Genomic DNA, 17,570 nt, shown 5'->3' with positions numbered 1-17,570 from the left:
CCTAATTTCTGATATCTGAAGTTTCTGTTTTGGCGGCAGGCACCCCTCCTTTTATTTTATCCTTTTAACCTAGAAAGCAGATCCTGAAACGTTGAAATACATGTCAGGAGAATAGAGAGTGTTTGAAACTTTCAAATTGGTTTCATTAAGGCAAGTATCTCACTGGTACATCATACTGACAGCAGCAATGCCTTGCATTAAGAGCGCTGGTACTTAAAAACGGCTTTGGGCATGCTTGAAACACATTTACTCATAGACTGAGCATATATTGAAGGGAAAGGTTTTCAGAGACAGTTATTTGACAGTGACAGCTATCTATATTCATACATCAGGTATTTGCTTCTCCCTATCTGTAAGCTCCTCTTTGGGTTTAAGAAACACACCAGGGGTGGCTCACACATGTGATCTCAACTTTGGGAGGCCGAGGTGGGAGGATACTTGAACCCAGGAGTTCAAGACCCACCCAAGCAACATAGCAAGACCTTTTCTCTACAAAAAAAAATTTTTTTTGAGCAAATGTCTTCTCATTGTCACCCAGGCTGGAGTACAATGGTGATCTTGGCTCACTGGAACCTCCATTTCCCAGGCTCAAACAATCCTCCCACCTCAGTCTCCTTAGTAGCTAGCTGGGACCACATATTCCAGCCAACATGTCTGAATATATATATATATATATTTTTTTTTTGATAGAGACCGGGTTTTGCCATATTTCCTAGGCTGGTCTCGAACTCCTGGACTCAAGTGATCTGCCTGCTTCAGCCTCCCAAAGTGCTGGGATTACAGGCATGAGCCACCATGCCTGGCCACAAATTAAATAATAATAATAATAATAATAATAATAATAATAATAATAATAATAATAAGCCAGGCATGGTGGCATGTACCTGTGATCCCAGCTACTTGGGAGGATGAGGTGGGAGGACTGCTTGAGGTGGGAGGACTGCTTGAGCCTAAGAGGTCAGGGGAGTCGAGACTGTGTCACTGCACTCCAGCCTGGGTGACAGAGTGGGAGCCAGTTTGTTTTAGTCACGGTTCTCCAGAGAAACAGGACAAATGGGATATATACATAACATAGAAAGATTTATCCTAAAGAGAAGTCCCAAAATCTGTAGTTGGCAAGCTGGGGACCCAGGAGTATCAAAGGTATAGCTCCAGTTGGAGTCCAAAAGCCTGAGAAGCAGGAGAGGCAATAGTGTAAATTCTAGTCTGAAAGCTAGCAGGCTTTAGACCTATAAGAGCTTATGTTTCAGTTCAAGTCTGAGGCAGGAAAAGACCAGGATCCCACTCAAGGCAGTCGGGCTGAAGGAGTTACCCCTTTACTTTGGAAGGAAGGTTAGCATTTTGGTTTTACTGAGGTTCTAAACTGATTCAATGAAATTCACTCAAGTTAGGAAAGGCAATCTGCTTTACTCAGTCTACTCATTCAAATGTTAGTCTCTTCCCAAAACATTCTCACAGACACACCCAGAATAATGTTTGGCCAAATATTTGGGCATCTCGTGGCCCAGCCAAGTGGACATGCAAAATTAACCATTACAAAAGTAGAGCACAGGAAGACCTGCTGCTGCACCTAAAACCAAGTCACTCATTCCACCTGCTAGTTCACAAGATTACATCCAACAATAGTGCTAGTAAGTACTTTATACAAATGGCTGCAATTTATAGAGTATGACATGCATTATCCCAATCTAAGTCTCCAAACCCCATTCTACACATCCAGAAACCAAGGCTGCAAGAAGTGAACCAATTTACCTAGTGTCATACAGACAAGTCATTAACTGTGAATCTGAACACAAGTCTGCCTGATTTCCCACTCTGTGCTCTTAATCGCTATGCCAAACACCCCAAGTAGATTATGTCTTTACAAGGATAGAGAAGGAAGTGTTCTATTATGTGGTACACAGCTAAACTGAATAATATTTACAGGCATTCCAAGCATCAAAATCTTCTTATGCATAGTTTGAAAAAAAATTTAAAATAGTAGATAAGTGACAAAGGATTTTTTTTGTTAGCGCAAACCAAAAATGGTCAATGTTTATTATAATTTAAAACTTGAGGCTGGGCGCAGTGGCTCACGCCTGTAATCCCAGCACTTTGGGAAGCCAAGGAAGGCAGATCACCTGAGGTCGGGCATTCGAGACCAGCTTGACCAACATGGAGAAACACGTCTCTACTAAAAATACAAAATTAGCCAGGAGTGGTGGGCACATGCCTCTAATCCCAGCTACTTGGGAGGCTGAGGCAGGAGAATCGCTTGAACCCGGGAGGTGGAGGTTGCAATGAGCGGAGATCACGCCATTACACTCCAGCCTGGGCAACAAGAGTGAAACTCCATCTCAAAACAACAACAACAACAAAAACAAACTTCAGGAAGTTGATTCTCCATTTCTATTTATTTATTATTATTATTTTTTGAGATACGGTCATGCTCTGTCGCCCAGGCTGGAGTGCAGTGGCACGATCATGGCTCCCTGCAGCCTCGACCTCCCGGGCTGAAGAAATCCTCCCGCTTCAGCCTCCTGAGTTGCTGGGACTACAGGTGCCCGCCACCACTCCCTGCTAATTTTTGTATTTTTTGCAGAGATGGGGCTTTGCCATGTCTCTACAAAAAAATGAGACTTCCGGGGCCCAAGAAATCCGCCCGCCTCGGCCTCTCAAAGTGTTGGGATTACAGGCGTTAGCCACCGTGCCCTCCTGGTTCTACATTTCTGAAGTCCACAAACAATAGCATGTGGATTGTAAAAGCTGCGATGCTTAATATTAAAGCAAGACAAAAACAAAACTTTTTTTTTATTAAGATGATGTCTTGCTTTGTCGCCCAGGCTGGGGTGCGGTGGTGCGATCTCGGCTCACTGCAACCTCCACCTCCCGGGTTCAAGCGATTCTCCTGCCCCAGGCTCCTGAGTAGCTGGGATTACAGGCGCCCACCACCAGGCCCGGCTAATTTTTGTATTTTTTGTAGAGATGGGTTTTCACCATCTTGGCCAGGCTAGTCTCGAACTCCTGACCTCAGGTGATCGCCCGCCTCAGCCTCCCAAAGCGCTGGGATTACAAGCGTGAGCCACCGCGCCGGGCCAAAAACCGTAACTTTTGGAAAAAAGAAAAAATACATTCAAAGGAGTACACATAAAATATATGCACAGTTCGAAGAGTAGTACAATAAAGGTATTGTATTACTTTAGGTAGAGGTAAAAGTACCCCCTCTACCTGGGCGGGAAGGCTGCCTAGGGGTTGGCGCCCAAGCACCTGGGGACCAGCTTCCTCCAGCGAGGCACTGCTGAGTACCCGCTCCGATTGAGCCTCTGCGCAGGCTGAGCTCGAACTCCTGCCCTCAGGCGATCCTCCCTGGAGCCTCTCCTGGAAACAGCAGTTTCCAGCGCCGGGGATGGCCGTCCGCCCACCGTCCCCTTTGTCTCTGCCAGTCCTGGGGATGTGGCTCCCCTCAGCAGGCACCACGTTTTCCATGGCTGAGGCAAGGACAGGCCTCCTGCCAGGAAACCCAACATGGTGAGAAACCTGGTTGACTCTTGGGCCTCACTTTTCTCACCACGGAACCCGAGCGCCCGGGGAAGAGTTTCCCTGTGCCTGGTTCCTGGTGTAGGGCTCAGTGGCGGAGAGGGGCGTGGCGGATGTGGAAGCCCGATTTTCCTACTGTCTGCTCGGAAGATTTTCACTTCTCCGTGCCGCCGGCATCTGTCTCATCCTCAAATCTGAGCTGTAGGTTGTAGTTGGGGAAAATCTCGGGTCCGCATATGTGTTTTTGGCTTTCTGGGGGCGGGGAAGTCAAGCCGCCATTTTAAAACCGGAAGTTCCCTTTCTCCCTGAATCATCTCGGCTCAGCCAGAAGTTAGAAGATGGAGGCGGCACTGGCTCACGACGAATCCCAGCGATGTGGGATGCCGAGGCGGGAGGATCGCCTGAGGGCAGGAGTTCGAGACCAGCCTCGGCAACATAGAAAGACCCCCCCCCCCCCCCCGTCTCTACAAAAAATACAAAAATTAGTCGGATGGTGTGGCGCGTCTGTAATCCCAGCTACTCGGGAGGCTGAGGTGGGAGGATTGCTTGAGCCCAGAAGTTCGAGACCAGCCCGAACAACATAGCGAGACCTCACCCTTACAAAAACAAATTTTTTTTGGAGACAAGGTCTGTCACCCGGGCTTTCGCCTGGGCTGGAATACACTGGCATGATCTCGGCTCACTGCACTCTCCGCCTTGCGGGCTCAAATAATCTTCCCTCCTCCTGAGTGGCTGGGACCACAGGTGTGGGCAGCCACGCCTGGCTAATTTTTTGGTTTTGGGTTGTTGTTGGGACTTTTTTTTTCTTTTTTTTTTTTTTTTTTTTGAGTAGAGACGAGGTTTCACCGGGTTGTCCAGGCTGGTCTTTGTAGTCCTGGACTCAAGCGATCCGCTAGCTTTGGCCTCCCAAAGTGCAAGGATTACAGGTGTGAACCACGGTGCTCAGCAAATTTTTGTATTTTTAGTAGAGACGGGGTTGCGCCATGTTGGCCAGGCTGGTCTCGAACTCCTGACCTCAGGCGATCCGCCCGCCTCAGCCTCCGAAAGTGCTGGGATTACAGGCGTGAGTCACCATGCCCGGCCGAAAAACATAACGTTTGGGGAAAAAAAACATTCAAAGGAGTACACATAAAATATACCCACAGGTTCGAAGAGTAATACAATAAACGCTCCGGTACCCACCCGCTCCGTCTACCTGGGGGTAAGGCTGCCTAGGGGTTGGCGCCCAAGCACCTGGGGACTGACCTCCTCCAGTTCGGTGCTGCTGAGTACCCGCTCTGATTGGCTACAGAGCAGTTTCCAGGGCCGGGGATGGTGGTCCGCCCACCGTCCCTTTTGTCTCTGCCAGTCCTGGGGATGTGGCTCCCCTCAGCAGGCACCACGTTTTCCATGGCTGAGGCAAGGACACGGCTCCTACCAGCAAACCCAATATGGTGGGAAAGCTGGCTGACACTTGGGCCTCACTTTTCCCACTACGGAACCCGCGCGCCGAGGGAAGTTTCCCCGTGCCTGCTGCAGGGCTCAGTGGTGGGGAGGGGCTTGGCGGATGTGAAAGCCCGATTTTTCCTACCGCCTGCTCGGAAGATTTTCATTTCTCCGTGGTCCGGGGATCTGTCTCATCCTCAAATCTGAGCTCCAGATTCTCGCTGAGGAAAATCTCGGGGCTGCATATTTGTTTTTGGCTTTCTGGGGGGCGGGGAAGTCAAGCCGCCATTTTAAAACCGGAAGTCCTCTTTCTCCCTCAATCATCTTCTGGCTCAGCCAGAAGTTAGAAAACTGAGGCGCCCACTGAGTTCATGCATGGAATCCCAGCGATGTGGGATGCCCAGGCGGGAGGATCGCCTAAGGGCAGGAGTTCGAGACCAGCCTCGGCAACATGGAGAGACACCCCACTGCCCCCCCGTACCTCGCACCCCGTCTCTACAAAAAATACAAAAATTAGTCGGACGGTAGCGCGCGTCTGTAATCCCGGCTACTCGGGAGGCTTGAGCTCAGGAGTTCGAGACCAGCCCGAACAACATAGCGAGACCTCACCTCTACAAAAAGAATTTTTTTTTTTTTTTTTTTTTGAGACGGAGTCTCACTCTGTCGCCCAGGCTGGAGTGCAGTGGCGCGATCTCGGCTCACTGCAAGCTCTGCCTGCCGGGGTTCACGCCATTCTCCTGCCTCAGCCTCCCGAGTAGCTGAGACTACAGGTGCCCGCCACCGCGCCCGGCTAATTTTTTATATTTTTAGTAGAGACGCGTTTTCACCGTGTTAGCCAGGATGGTCTCGATCTCCTGACCTTGTGATCTGCCCGCCTCGGCCTCCCAAAGTGCTGGGATTGCAGGCGTGAGCCACCGCGCTCAGCCAACAATTTTTTTTTGTAGACGAGGTCTCACACTGTCACCCAGGCTGGAATGCAGTGGTATGATCTCAGCTCACTGCACCCTCCACCTTGCGGACCCAAATAATCCTTCCTCCTCCCGAGTAGCTGGGACCACAGGTGTGGGCAGCCACGCCTGGCTAATTTTTAGTTTTGGGTGGTTGTTGTTGGGATTTTTTTTTTAATTTAATTTTTTTTTTTGGTAGAGACGGGGTTTCGCCATGTTGCCCAAGCTGGTCTTTGTAGTCCTGGATTCAAGCGATCCGCGAGCCTTGGCCTCCCAAAGTAAAAGTGCAAGGATTACAGGCGTGAGCCATGGTGCCCAGCGAATTTTTGTATTTTTAGTAGAGACGGGGTTGTACCATGTTGGCCAGACTGGTCTCCAACTCCTGACCTCAGGTGATCTGCCCGCCTCAGCCTCCCAAAGTGCTGGGATTATAGGCGTGAGTCACCGTGCCCGGCCGAAAACCTAACTTTTGGGAAAAAAAAATTCAAAGGAGTACACCTAAAATATACGCACAGTTCGAAGAGTAATACAATAAATGCTCCGGTACCCACCCGCTCCGTCTACCTGGGGGTAAGGCTGCCTAGGGGTTGGCGCCCAAGCACCTGGGGACTGGCCTCCTCCAGTTCGGCGCTGCTGAGTACCCGCTCTGATTGGCTACAGAGCAATTTCCAGGGCCAGGGATGGTGGTCCGTCCACCGTCCCCTTTGTCTCTGCCAGTCCTGGGGATGTGGCTCCCCTCAGCAGGCACCACGTTTTCCATGGCTGAGGCAAGGACACGGCTCCTGCCAGGAAACCCAACATGGTGGGAAACCTGGTTGACACTTGGGTCTCGCTCTTCTCACCACGGAACCCGCGCGCGGAGGGAAAGTTTCCCCGCGCCTGGTGTGGGACTCAGTGGTGGGGAGGGGCGTGGCGGATGTGAAAGCCTGATTTTCCTACCGCCTGCTCGGAAGGATTTTCGAAAGATTTTCACTTCTCCGTGCCCCCGGGATCTGTCTCATCCTCAAATCTGAGCTCCAGATTGTTGCTGGGGAAGATCTCGGGGCTGCATATTTGTTTTTGGCTTTCTGTGGGGCGGGGAAGTAAAGTCGCCATTTTAAAACCGGAAGTCCCTTTTTTTTCCTGAGTCATCTTCTGGCTCAGCCAGAAATTAGAAGATGGAGGCGTCCACGGGGTTCATACCTGGAATCCCAGCGATGTGGGAGGCCTAGGCGGGAGGATCACCTGAGAGCAGGAGTTCGAGACCAGCATGGTCAACGTGGAGAGACCCCTGTCTCCACAAAAATTAACCAGATGGTGGCGCGCGTCTGTAATCCCAACTACTCGGGAGGCTGAGATGGGAGTATCGCTTGAGCCCGGGAGGTCAAGGCTGCAGTGAGCCGTGATTGCGCCACTGCGCAGCCTGCAGTGAGCACGTGATTGCGCCACTCTAGTCTGGGTGGCAGATAGGGACCCTGTCTCACCAGAAAAAGAAAAAAAAAAAGTATGTGAGAACATTTGGTACATGTGTTTATCTACAGGAAACAATAAACAAAGCTGGTTTAAGAGCTGATGTGAGTCTGCTAGAAACTTGTCTTTCCCAAAGCGGATTCAGAGGATCTCCACACTTGTGAAAAAGAGATTACCTGGTCAAACAAGTTGGGAAGAAGAACAGTGTATGTTCTGTTGTCTACACCTCTCACGCAAATATAGGAGACACATTAACGTATTAGGAAAAATAAACATTCTGCAGTCATCTTTTAAATGTTGTGTAAGTCTGGATTTCCCTAACATATTTGACCACCAAAATTTTCACAAGGCCTGTCACCAGAATGCAACTTGTATTGTTCCTCTGGGGAAATGCTAGCACCTGCCTGGCTCAAGGTAGGCACTCACTAATGACCCTGGCAATGCATGAATGGTTTTCTGACCAGTGATGCTCATGACAGCACACTCTGAATGGTAAAGTATCTACACCCCTGAGAAAAGTTGTGGCTCCGGAGGGAAAAGGAATGAGGACAAAGCCATAGCACTGTAGTCAAAGAGAGGGGCAGAGGGGGAAAACCAACACAAGATTGGCAAATTTGCTTTGTGGGTACAAGGAGGCATCATCCTAATGTTTGCAACATTATCCTAATGTTTCAGGTGGTGCTTTCCAGGAGGAAAGGGATGCCTTGAATTATGAAAAATAAAGCATAAGATCTTGTTATTTCACTTGTGTTTTAACCAGCAAGAGTCTCATTAACAATTATTAAATTAACAATTATTTAAAAAATGTTACTGTTCCAATAGCAGTTTAAGAATACAAGCTACTGAGCAAAATGTGTAAACACATTGTGAAGCTGCTTCCTAACCTGCTGGACATGGCCAGGGAACGTACACACAAGTAACATTTTCATCACAAACACCTACACTTAACAAGATTAGAGCAAGGACAATTAAAAATGATACTGTCAGGCCGGATGCGGTGGCTCATGCCTGTAATCCCAGCACTTTGGGAGGCTGAGGTGGGCGGCTCATGAGATCAGGAGATTGAGACCATCCTGGCTAACACAGTGAAACCCCACCTCTACTAAAAAATACAAAACATTAGCTGGGCATAGTGGCACACACCTGTAGTCCCAGCTACTCAGGAGGCTGAGGCAGGAGAATCTCTTGAACCCGGGAGGTGGAGGTTGCACCACTGAACTCCAGCCTGGGCGACAGAGCGAGACTCCATCTCAAAAAAAAAAAAAAAAAAGATACTGTCAGGGCTAGGCGCAGTGGCTTATGTCTGTAATCCCAGCACTTTAGGAGGCCAAGGCAGGTAAATCCACTTGAGGCCAGGAGTTCAAGACCAGCCTGGCCAACATGGTGAAACCCTGTCTCTACTAAAAATACAAAAATTGGGTGGACGTGGTGATGCACACCTGTAATCCTAGCTACTTGGGAGGCTGAGGCACAAGAATCTCTTGAACCTGGGAGGCAGAGGTTGCAGTGAGCTGAGATCATGCCACTGCACTCCAGCTTGAGCAACAGAGCAAGACCCTGTCTTAAAAAAAAAAAAAAAAAAAAGATACTAGCGGTCCAGAGAGGTGGCTCACCTATAATCCCAGTGCTCTGGGAGGCCGAGGCACGTGGATTGTTTCAGTCCAGGAGTTCAAGACCAGCTTCGGTAACATAGCAAGACCATGCCTCTACAAAAAATACAAAAATTAGCTTGGTGTGGTGGTGCATGCCTGTGGTCCCAGCTACTTGGGAGGCTGTGGGAGAATTGCTTGAGCCTGGGAGATTGAGGCTGCAGTGAGTGGTGATTATGCCACTGCACTCCAGCCTGGGCTGTTAACAAAGCAAGATCCTGTCTCAAAAACAAACACAAAAAAATAAAAATGATACTGTCCAGTTCCTGTGGGACTTATAGCCTATGATGATACACCACCAGAGAGCCAAACAGAGAAGGTCAGATTTTGAGAAAAGTGGACATCCATTTTAGGCAAAATACTATCCATTGCAATAATCAGTTAATGTTCTCTATGTAATAAAGTCTTATATGAGTGTATAGATTAAGACAGCAGTATTTTCCCCAGAGTATCACAATGCTAACTGAAGAATCCAACAGCAACAATAGTAAGTAATAATAAAGTCAGACTGAATGGGCATAGTGGCTCATGCCTGTAATCCCAACACTTTGTGTCTGAGGTGGGAGGAATGCTTGAGGCCAGGAGTTCAAGACCAGCCTGGGTAACACAGTGAGACACCCCCACTTCTACAAAACAATTTTTAAAAATTAGCCAAGTGTTAGCCAGGCACGGTGGCTCACGCCTGTAATCCCAGCACTTTGGGAGACCGAGGGGGGCGGATCACAAGGTCAGGAGATGGAGAACATCCTGGCCAACATGGTGAAACCCTGTCTCTACTAAAAATACAAAAATTAGCTGGGCGTGGTAGCGCATGCCTGTAACTCCAGCTGCTTGGGAGGCTCAAGTAGGAGGATTGCTTGAATCAGGGAGTCAGAGGTTGCAGTGAGCCAAGATTGCACCACTGCACTCCAGCCTGGTGACAGAGCAAGAATCTGTCTCAAAAAAAAAAAAAAAAAAAAAAAGAAAAGAAAAAGAAATTAGCTATGATCATATCACTGTACTCCAGCCAAAGTGACAGAGAGACCCTGTCTCAAAAAAACAAAAAACAAAAAAAACTGGATATGTATTCCATGAGCTCCTTTGAATTTGATGCTTATTTGTGAATCCCCCTTGCATCATGACAAATCCACTGCCCATGGCCATTACTCTTGACTTTGTGAAGTGTGGAATTAGGAGCCTAGACTGTAGGCTCCTGGGAACACTCATATGTCTCAGCAGAGACCAGACAAAAATGCTTAGCAGTAGAAACACAAAGTGTCAGGGGCGCTCAGCACCCTGAATGCCATCCAGGGATTCTGAGACCACAGGTTAAGGAACCCTGGTCTACCAATGGCATATTCTGCAGAAATAGAAAAGATCATCTAAAAATTTATATGGAATCTAAGAGGACTCCAAATAGTAAAAAAACAATCTGAGAGCTAAGAACAAAGCTAGAGGCCTCACACTTCTGGATTTCAAAACATGACAAAGCTATAGTAAACAAAATAGTATGGTGCTGGCATAAAGATAGTCATATAGACCAATGGAACAAAATAGGGAGCCCACACATATATGGTCAAATGATCTTCAGCAAAGATGCCAAGACTACACAATGGGGAAAGGGCAGTCTTTTCAACAAATGGTGCTGAGAAACAACATTCACATGTAAAAGAATGTAGGTGGACTCTTACCTTATGTCATATACAAAAATTAACTCAAAATGGATTAAAGACCTAAACATAAGGACTTAAAGTATAAAACTACAAGAAGAAAACATAGGAGGAAGCCTTCATGACATTGGAATGGGCAATGGTTTCTTAGATGTAACACCAAAAGCACAGGCCACAAAAGTAAAAATGAGACTACATCAAACTTAAAAACCTCTGAACAGCAAAAGAAACAATAGTGTGAAGTGGTAACCTATGGAATGGGAGAAAATACTTGCAAAGCATATATCTGATAATGGGTTAATACCCAGAATATATAAAGAATTTCTACAATTCAGTAGCAAACAAACAAACAAAAAACCCTGATTAAAAAGTGGGCAAAGGTCTTGAATAGACATTTCTCCAAAGAAGATATACAAATGGTCTACAAGCCTATAAAAGGCTAATTAGGGAAATGCAAATCATAAGCCACAGTGAATTATCATCTCACATCCATTAGGATGGCCACTATAAAAAACAAAACAAAACTGTAAAACAGTGTTAGTCAGCGACAGTGGCACATGCCTGTAGTTCCAGCTACTCAGGAGGCTGAGGCAGGAGGTTTGCTTGAGCCCAAGAATGTGAGTCAAGCCTGGGCAACCTAGGGAAACCCCATCACAAACAAGTATTGATGAGGATGTAGAGAAATTGAAAACCTTGCACACTGTTGGTAGGATTGTAAATAGTGCATCTACTATGGAAAACACTATGGAGGTTCCTCAAAAACTTAAAAATAGAGCTACCATATGATCCAATAATCCCACTTCTGGGAATATAGCCAAAAGACTTGAAATAAAGATCTCAAAGAAATATTTGCATGCCCACATTCATTTCCTCATTATTCACAATAACCAAGATGTGAAAACAACCTAATGTCCATTGTTGGATGAAAGAAAGAAAATGTGGTGTAATAATGAAGTATTATTCAGCCTTAGAAAGAAGGAAATTCAGGTACATATTACAACATGGATGAACCTTGAGGACATTATGCTAAGCAAAATAAGCCAGTCAAAAAGACAAATACTGTATGATTCCACTTATATGAGGTATCTAAAGTAATCATACTCATAGAAACAGAAAGTAGAGTGGTAGTTGCCAGGGGATGGTGGGGAGGGAGGGGAGATGGGGAATTGTTCAATGGGAATAGAGTTTCAGTCATGCAAAATGAAAAGGTTATGGAGCTCTACTGTACAGCAGTGTGTGTGTAGTTAATACTGTGCTGTACATTTAAAAATTGTTAAGAGGGTAAATTGATGTTACGTGTTTTTTATCACAAAACAAAAACAAAACCATGGTCTAGAAACATCCTTTCTTTCTTTGCTGCATCTACTGTGAGAATGAAGACCATTTTCAGCAATCAGACTATCGACATTCCAGAAATGTCGACATTACTCTGAAAGGACACAGTTATCGTGAAAGGCCCCAGAGGAACCCTGTGGAGGAACTTCAATCACATCAATGTAGAACTCAATCTTCTTGGAAAGAAAAAAAAAAAAGAGGCTCCCGGTTGACAAATGGTGCAGTAACAGAAAGGAACTGGTTACCATTCAGACTATTTGTAGTCACATACAGAACATGCTCAAGGGTGTGACACTGGGCTTCTGTTACAAGATGAGGTCTGTGTATGTTCACTTCCCCATCAACATCATTATCTAAGAGAATGGGTCTCTTGTTGAAATCCGAAATTTCTTGGGTGAAAAATACATCCACAGGGTTCAGATGAGACCAGGTGTTGCTTGTTCAGTATCTCAAGCCCAAAAAGGTGAATTAATCCTTGAAGAAAATAACATTGAGCTTGTTTCAAATTCAGCAAGCCACAACAGTTAAAAACAAGGATATCAGGAAATTTTTGGATGGCATATATGTCTCTGAAAAACGAACTGTTCAGCAGGCTGATGACTAAGACTAAGAGTTGTCCAGCTACAGAAGCAAGATGTCAGATGACTCCTAAAACCTACTTGTGATATTTAAATGATGCAATAAAAGACCTATTGATTTGGGGGGAAAAAAAAAGAAACATCCTTTAATGCTGCTCTGGGTGATGTTCCTCAAGCTGTATCCTCCAGCCAGGTCCTGGAAGACTTATTTTCCAGGATTCTTCTAGAAAAGGAATGTAAAACTGAGCTTTCTAGACACTTCAAGAGCTGGAATGACAGAAGAGAAACCACCCGATATCAAGGAGTCAGGTGTGGTGATACAAGGACTTGTATTTTTGAGTAAGGATACGACACCACAGAGGAAGATGGCAGAGAAGAGAGTGTCTCCTGAGGGCAGGGAGGAGGCAATGCCAAGAGGAAGCTGCCCCCAAAGAAGGGCACAGCCATGGGACTAGAGCACTGTCCAAGGCTGGCCGCCACTCCACAGGCTGTTGAGTAACACGGAAACATACAGTGAGGTCACCAGAACAATTGGAAAAGCTATCATGTTGTGGAGGGGCAATGTGAGCAGCTGGGATGTTCAAAAGATTAGTTGGGGAGCAGGACAGAGAGAGGTCTGCCATTCTGGGAATGACAATGCCATCTTGAATGGAACTTGGAGTCCAATAAGGGCTACACATCATTTAAAAACATTAACTGGTAAATTGCTTAATATTTGATCTTTGAGGGGGTCAAAGTGAATCACTACTTTGTGAGTCCTTTGAGACAGACTTTAAAGTTTAATCCTGTGACATTTTGTAGGTTTTCTAATTTTCATTATAACAATTATAGGCCTGGCCACAGATTTAAGAAAGAATCTATCGGCTGGGTGTGGTAGCTCATGCCTGTAATCCCAGCACTTTGGGAGGCTGAGGTGGGTAGATCATGAGGTCAGGAGATTGAGACCATCCTGGCTAACACAGTAAAACCCCATCTCTACTAAAAATTCAAAAAATTAGCCAGGTGTTATGGCAGGCGCCTGTAGTCCCAGCTACTCGGGAGGCTGAGGCAGGAGAATAATGGCCTGAACCCAGGAGGCGGAGCTTGCAGTGAGCTGAGATAGTGCCACTGCACTCCCAACCTGGGTGACAGAGTGAGACTCTGCCTCAAAAAAAAAAAAAATATATATATATATATACACACACACACACACACACACACACACACACACACACACACATAGATATTTATATATTATATATATTATATATATGAATATAATTATAGAAAACATAAATGCTTTCCCAGAAGTAGACTAGGAAAGGGGAATATTTATGTACAACATGTTCAGCCCAACTTGTCCCCTTGGCAGCATGACATTGTGGTCCCTTCACCTCCTGCTTGGTGCTTACATGACAAAGAAGCCGTACCTTGAGAAATTCAAACAGCAGTCCAACAAGGCTTACTGTAATAAAACCACCAATATGCTTCTGTTCTCATAATGTGGAAAAGTGACTTGGGACAAACCCAGGAATCACACACTTGACATCTCCAGAAATTACTAGGTAATTTGCTACTTAATCCTGTATCTGGGAAGACTTGGAAATCAAGTCACTCTAATGTCTGAGACCTGAACTCAGTCATTCAAAAGAAACAGGGGTGAACTAAAGAGGGAAACATGGGCTGGGCGTGGTAGCTCACGCCTGTAATCCCAGCACTTTGGGGTGGGTGGATCACGAGGTCAGGAGATCGAGACCATCCTGGCTAACACAGTGAAACCCCGTCTCTATTAAAAATACAAAAAAATTAGCCGGGCGTGGTGGCGGGCGCCTGTAATCCCAGCTACTTGGGAGGCTGAGGCAGGAGAATGGCGTGAACCCGGGAGGCGGAGCTTGCAGTGAGCCGAGATTGCGCCACTGCACTCCAACCTGGGCGACAGAGCGAGACTCCGTCTCAAAAAAATAATAATAATAAAAATAAATAAAGAGGAAAACATAAAGAGTTATCAGTAAGTAACAGAGCGCAACATTTCTCGTGCGTGAGTAAAGTACCCCCAATTAAAGAATAAGAAAAAATGCCTAGATCTCTGGGCATGTACTCAAGCAAGCACAAACATGAAGCTAAGGACACATATGCTAAGTAAAAAAAACCCAAAACTTACAAATTCAAACAAAATTACAACAGAAACAATTCAAATTAACGTCGTTAACTTTATATGGCAAATGCGACTGTGTTTTCTGCAACTGAATTCTACGCACCTGACTCTGGTGCCGCCTGCTGGAGTACAGGTTTTTTGAGTTTAGCAACTTCATTTTACTAAGGGCTCAACTTCTCCACCATTTTTTAAAATATCATCACCATTACTTATTAGGTCAGCCTGTTTTTTTCCTAATCAGAATGGAACAATTTGGGTGGAGCTGCTGTGCACCACCTCTGTTGTAAATGTCAACCCAGAAGCTGCAATGGAGTGGCGGTGCTCTGTATAAGGCAGTCATTCCAGCCACTAGGAATTTTATATAATAATTTGTTTAATTACCATCAATATTTAAAGTTCAAAATTAGAAGACTCCAAAAATACTTCCTTGATTCCTTGTTTAACAAAAACTTCCATAGCCTAAACCCAAGGCTCTTAACCTTTTTTTATACCACAGCCCCCTTTGGTGGTTTGGTGAAGCCTCAGAAAAATGCTTTGCATAAAAAATACATCAGATTGCAAATGAAACTAATTATATTGAAATGAAACTAATTATATTGAAATTGAGTTATCAAAATATTAAAAATATTTTATATAATACAATATTGATATGTATAGCATTCCCCGTCCCCTTATCTGTGGTTTTGCTTTCTGCAATTTCAGCTACTTGCAGTCAACCATGGTCCAAAAATATTAAGTGAGAAATGCCAGAAATAAACAATTCATAAATTTTAAATTGCACACCATTCTGAGTAGCATGATGGAACCTGGCACCATCCCACACTATCCCTTTCTCTTCACAAGAAGAAAAGTACACAAGAATACAGTACAATAAGATATTCTGAGAATAAGAGAGATATATCACATTCATATACCTTTTATTACAATATAATTTCTCTGGGGCCAGGCACCGTGGCTCACGCCTGTAATCCCAGCACTTTGGGAGGCCGAGGTGGGTGGATCATGATGTCAGGAGATCGAGACCATCCTGGCTAACACGGTGAAACCCCGTCTCTACTAAAAATACAAAAAATTAGCCAGGTGTGGTGGCGGGCACCTGTAGTCCCAGCTACTTGGGAGGCTGAGGCAGGAGAATGGGCATGAACCTGGGAGGAGGAGCTTGCAGTGAGCCAAGATTGCACCACTGCACTCCAGCCTGGGCAACAGAGCGAGACTGTGTCTCAAAAAAAAAAAAAAAAAAAAAAAAAAAAAATATGTATATATATATAAATAAAATTTCTCCATTTTATTATTGGTTATAGTTGTCAGTCTCTTACCATGTCTCATATATAAATTAAACTTTATCATAGTTATGTATGTATGTATAGAAAAAAACATGGTATATGTAGGGTTTGGTACTAGTCACAGTTCCACTGGGGCTGTTGGAACCATTTCCCTCATGGGCAGAGGGGGACTACTATACCTATGAACGCATTAAGGATCTAGCAACAGATTTAATAATTTCCATACTTTCTTTTTTTTTTTAATTTTTTAAAAAATTAAAAAAAATTTTTTTTTTAATTTCCATACTTTCTAAGTGGTGGTGAGAATAATTGACATTTCAACAACTGTAAAGTGATATAAAAATATCTATGATTTCTATAAATGACAAAGTCACAGATTTTACTATTTCATAAAATATTTTATATATTTCAGAAGAGGTTAGTGAAAATAGGTAACATTTCCCCTAACTTTACCAATGCCCTGAATTCTGTCCACAGACCCCTAAGGGGTCCTGAACACCCCAGGTAATGATGCTTGGCCTAAACCTTACCGAAATAAGATGGTTAAAGTAATATACATGTATGCAAGAGTAACTGCAGGCTTGGATAATTAGGATCTGCCCAGGCATATGGACCATCCATCTCTCTCCTTTCATGGAGAAGCATGGCCAGGCCCCAAACCCAGCACTCCTGGCCAGCAGGTCTCTGAACGTCTGTGGAACCATTCTATGAGAAGCTTAACTCTCCTGGCATGATGAGGTTCTTACCTGGATTTTCTCCTTTTACCCTTTTCTCTTAAAGAGTCACTGCAGGGGGAGGTGTCATCCTCCCCTTACTTCTCAGGCACTCTGCCCAGGGAGGAGCTCCACATTCCATGGCACACTTGTGTGGCTCCCAGCCCAGGAGGAAAGACCTTAAAGAGATTGCTCATCCCCTGGGAATAGGAGGGTAACTCCCCAGAGTGCAAGGACCGCCGTGGCTGTTATGCAACTGATCATGAGGAGACCCCCCAGAGTAAGAAGGTACCAGCCAGCCATGTGGATGCCCCCTCCACCACTCTCTGGCTGGAAAGGGCGGAAATGTCCTAGGGTTGCTAGGCAACGGGACAGAATTCAGTGATGACTGTACCCAGAGGATTGTTACATCCTAAGTTGTGTGTGTGGTATGTGTGTGTGATGTGATGCATCACTTTCCCGGAGGTCTAGAAGGGGCAGAAAAAGTCATATTTCTAAGATAGCCTAAAAGGACCACTTCGGGTGGAGGGGTTCCAGACAGGGCTGACTATGGAGGCCAGGGCTCACTGCAGATAGTATGTTGCAGGTGTCCTTTCCCCTGGATTACCCTTCTTTCTCCCAAGCCAGACCCTGTCAAGCTCTGCTGCTCGTTTGTGGCTAAAGGGGGCTGTTCAAGGTGCTAAAGGGGGCTGATAAATGAAGCCATCATAAAAAGAACCCATCTGCTAAGACATTACAGCTGCACGAGATATGAGTGCACAAAGCAAACTACCAGCATCCAGTCCCAGGGCAGCCTCTTAATAGCTATGGGGCAGCCCTCTCTGAGCCTCAGCCCCCATTTCCATAAAATGAAGTCAAAAAACCTATCAGAGTTACTATGAGGACGAAATGT

The 17,570-nt window shown here is 45.4% G+C and overlaps 1 long non-coding RNA gene and 1 pseudogene across 2 annotated transcripts in view; one reads left to right on the top strand and one right to left on the bottom strand.

The window, feature by feature from the left end:
* Nucleotides 1-17,037, bottom strand: part of LOC129013688 (uncharacterized) — a 78,710-nt gene extending 61,673 nt beyond the window's left edge. The window contains exons 1-2 of one of the 2 annotated variants that reach the window (XR_008494055.2): nucleotides 16,712-17,030; nucleotides 8,951-9,043 (exon numbers count right to left, since the gene is read on the bottom strand). This is a non-coding gene — a long non-coding RNA (uncharacterized LOC129013688). Of the gene's footprint in view, nucleotides 1-8,950; nucleotides 9,044-16,711 lie in introns of both variants that reach the window. The other variant, XR_008494056.2, reaches the window with a different exon arrangement.
* Nucleotides 12,009-12,574, top strand: LOC129013685 (large ribosomal subunit protein uL6-like; annotated as a pseudogene).
* Nucleotides 17,038-17,570: the final 533 nt, after the last annotated feature.

This window comes from Pongo pygmaeus, chromosome 16 (genome assembly GCF_028885625.2).
Source record: "Pongo pygmaeus isolate AG05252 chromosome 16, NHGRI_mPonPyg2-v2.0_pri, whole genome shotgun sequence".
In the NCBI taxonomy this organism is placed as follows: Eukaryota; Metazoa; Chordata; class Mammalia; order Primates; family Hominidae; genus Pongo; species Pongo pygmaeus.
Note: the sequence above shows the minus strand (reverse complement) of the source record. Positions and strands in the feature narration are given on the sequence as shown.